Source organism: Microcebus murinus, chromosome 14, assembly GCF_040939455.1.
Source record: "Microcebus murinus isolate Inina chromosome 14, M.murinus_Inina_mat1.0, whole genome shotgun sequence".
Lineage (NCBI taxonomy): Eukaryota > Metazoa > Chordata > Mammalia > Primates > Cheirogaleidae > Microcebus > Microcebus murinus.
In genome coordinates this window covers 43,781,003-43,784,537 of record NC_134117.1, presented here as the reverse complement: position 1 = coordinate 43,784,537, position 3,535 = coordinate 43,781,003, and the positions used below count along the sequence as shown (strand labels likewise).

Sequence of the window (3,535 nt, the reverse complement as noted above, 5' to 3'; positions counted from 1 at the left end):
ACTAACTATCATTATTTTTCTCTTCTAAATCTGTGTTTTGCTCAGTGTTTGGGGGCTCAGTAAATGACAACTGGCATACATCTGTGTCTTAGTCTGTTTGGGCTGCTACAACAAAATGCCATAGACTGAGTAGCCTATAAACAACAGAAATTTATTTCTTACCATTCTGGAGGCTGGAAGTCTAAGGTCAAGATGCTGGTAGATGGGGTGTCTGGTGAAGGTTTGGTTTCTGAGTCATAGGTGGTGCCTGCATGCTAGTCCTCATAGCAGAAGGAGCAAACAAGCTCCCTTGGGCCTCTGTATAAGGGCATTAATCCCACTTGTGAGGGTTTCACCCTCATGACATAATCACTTCCCAAAGGCGTCACCTCCTAATACCATCACCTTGGTGGTTAGGATTTCATCATATGAATTTGGGGGTGACACAAACATTCAGACCATAGCAATCCAGTTACCTGTACCAGAAATCTGGGGTTTATCCTTAATCCTCTTCTTGTCCCCCTACCCCACCATTCAGTGTTTTACTCAGTTTTGTGGTTTCCATCTCCTCAATGTCTCTTTAATTTTTAAAATTATTTTACTATTTTTATTTTTTAGAGATGGCATCTTACTATGTTGTTCAGGATGGTCTCTCAGGCTGATCTCAGGCTCCTGGGCTCAAGCAATCCTTCCTCCTCAGCTTCCCAAGTAGCTGGGGCTACAGGTGTGTGTCATTGTGCCCACCTGCAATATCTTTGGAATCTACCTGCTACTCTCTTTACTCAGGACTACCACTGCAGTCCAAGCTGCCATAGCCCTACATGGTCTTAGCTGCCTAAGGTCCCTATGGTCTTAGCTGCCTCATTCTGCTCAAATCTCTACCCTGAAGCCAGAGTGATACTTTAAAGTTGAAAATAGATTAATAGTATCCTGTTGTCCTAGAATGAAACATTAGCCCCTTAAAATAGCTATGTGGCCATCTGTCAACTTCTCAGCCTTGCATCTTATTTCTGTTTTCATATCTTTTCTGACCTCAATCATGGCAGGTTTCTTTCGATTCCTGAACAGGACATTCTTTTGCCTCTGGGTCTGTAGACATATATATGCTCCCCATAGCTGAAACACTCTTTTCCTTCCACTTCACTTCCCATCCATTTGGCTAATGTCACGTGTCCACAGACCCTGCTACATGCCACCTTCTTGGGGGAGTATTCCCCGACCATCCCTAGACTAGGTTGGATTTCCCTGTTATGAATTTCAGAGCAACATGTATTGTTTACTTCTTTTTTTTTGAGACAAGAGTCTTGCTTTGTTGCCCAGGCTAGAGTGAGTGCCATGGCATCAGCCTAGCTCACAGCAACCTCAAACTCCTGGGCTCGAGCAATCCTTCTGCCTCAGCCTCCCCAGTAGCTGGGACTACAGGCACACGCCACCATGCCTGGCTAATTTTTTCTATATATATTAGTTAGCCAATTAATTTCTTTCTGTTTATAGTAGAGACGGGGGTCTTGCTCTTGCCCAGGCTGGTTTCGATCTCCTGACCTCGAGCAAATCCACCCGCCTCGGCCTCCCAGAGTGCTAGGATTACAGGCGTGAGCCACCACACCCGGCCTTTTTTTTTTTTTTTTTTTTTACACATATCAGTCATCTTTTATTTGGAGGTCAATTGTCACTAGGATGTGAAAGTATTCAGCAATGATGGAGTTCCTCACAGAGGGTGCAGGGCCAAGAAGGTCAAGGTCACGAGTGCAGAGTACGCCCCCCACATGGTCCCCTCTTCAGTGGTACTTGTGTCACCACTCATGCTTGAGCTCCTTGTAAGAAAGGCAGTGGTTGAAAAGCACATAAGCTCCCAGTATCATAGAAATCCCAGTGAAGCTCCTCTTCTTCACATTGATGTGCTTGTTGTAATACCGGTAGTAACTTCTTTGAAAGGCTCCAACAATGCCTTTAGGGGTGAAATCCCACATCAAAATCCAGCTTGGCAGCTCCCCTAGTTTAACATCCATGAGTTTCTTCTCCTTCACCAGTACCACTGATGCCATCTTGAAGCCCTGATGTCTGCTGTCTTAATATTCTTCATTGTTGTATTATGTCTTTGTTTTAATTTTTCTCTCTTTGGATTATATATTCCATAAAGATAGTGAGCATTTATTGTTTGAGAAAAATTTCAAACAATATATGAATTCAGCTCATGACTAATCTTATTCTATCTATAACCCCACCCCCCATTTCCCCATATTATTTTGAAGCAAATCCCAGACATCATATCATCTTATTTAAAAATTCAGCATGTATTTCTAAAAGATAATCCTACTTATAAAGGTAATTTCTACTGGTTCTAAAGAAAGTATTACAGTAAGTTAGGGAGCAACCATCCTGTCCTATTCATTGCACTCTTACAAAAAAATTTTTCTAATTTGTTCTAATCCTGATCAAGACAAAAAAGGTGCTCCATAAATGTTTCCTGAATGAATGAATGAATGAACTGCAACATGGACATCTTTCATATGTGAGTGTTACTCCTACCCTGTGGCACTCAGGGTGAGACACAATGTCTCAGATATATCTGGTTGGTGAAGAAAGAATTGGTAATGTCACCTTTTTTTCTAGATTTTATAAATTCTATTATTAGAGTTTAAGAATTTGCTAATTTGTTGGTAGTTACGTCTCAGAGCTGTCTTATATGGACTAAAAGTTAATCAAAAGCTATTAAGTCTTTTTATCATATCACTATTTTACTTATACATTTTATTCTTTGGACCCAAGTTTAGAACTTTACAGGTATTAGCTTAAATTTCCTCTGACAAGAACTCTTTGAATTGTGATTCACTCATCCCAAGCATCTGCCTCTGAGTTCCAAGCCATTTAACAATTTGATGAATCAGTATTCTAACAATTTTTAGTTAGGTCATTGTCTTAGTCAGTTTGGGATACTATAAAAAAAAAAGTATCATAGACTGGGTGGCTTAAACAACAGAAATGTATTACTCACGGGTCTGGAGGCTGGAAATCTGAAATCAGGACGTCAGCATGGTTGGGTTCTGATGAGGACCATCGTTCTGCTTCTGTCCTCAGATGGCCTTTCTTGGTGCATGAACTCAGAGTGAGACCTTGTGTCTCCTTTTCTTTTCATAAGGTCATTAATCCCATCATGAGGGCCCCACCTCATGACCTAATCTGGCTCAAAGGTGGAGGAAAATATGTCCAGTGCATCAAAATCTCTCTTTCTTCTTGTGCAGAGGAGAGAGTATTCACTTTGAGAGCCATGTAGACTAAGGTTCAGATCCTCATGGGCATTTACCAGCTGTGTTATGTTCGACCCAGTTGGTTGACTTTCTAAGGATCAGTTTCCTTACTTATAAAATGAGAGAAAAATGAAACTTGTACAACAGGATCACTATGAGCACTGGACACAATACCTGGGACATACTAGATGCTCAGTATTAGGTAGTTGTTATTTTATTCCACATTCAGCCCATCGTAATGGAGCCTGGTCATTGCCTATGTGTCTGGAGGCCTAACATCACCTTGCTGATGCTTCAAGGGAATCCAC

The 3,535-nt window shown here is 41.3% G+C and overlaps 1 pseudogene; it reads right to left on the bottom strand.

Annotated features, from left to right (window-relative positions):
- Window positions 1-1,772: 1,772 nt before the first annotated feature.
- LOC105870334 (ATP synthase F(0) complex subunit f, mitochondrial pseudogene) lies at window positions 1,773-2,024 on the bottom strand (annotated as a pseudogene).
- Window positions 2,025-3,535: the final 1,511 nt, after the last annotated feature.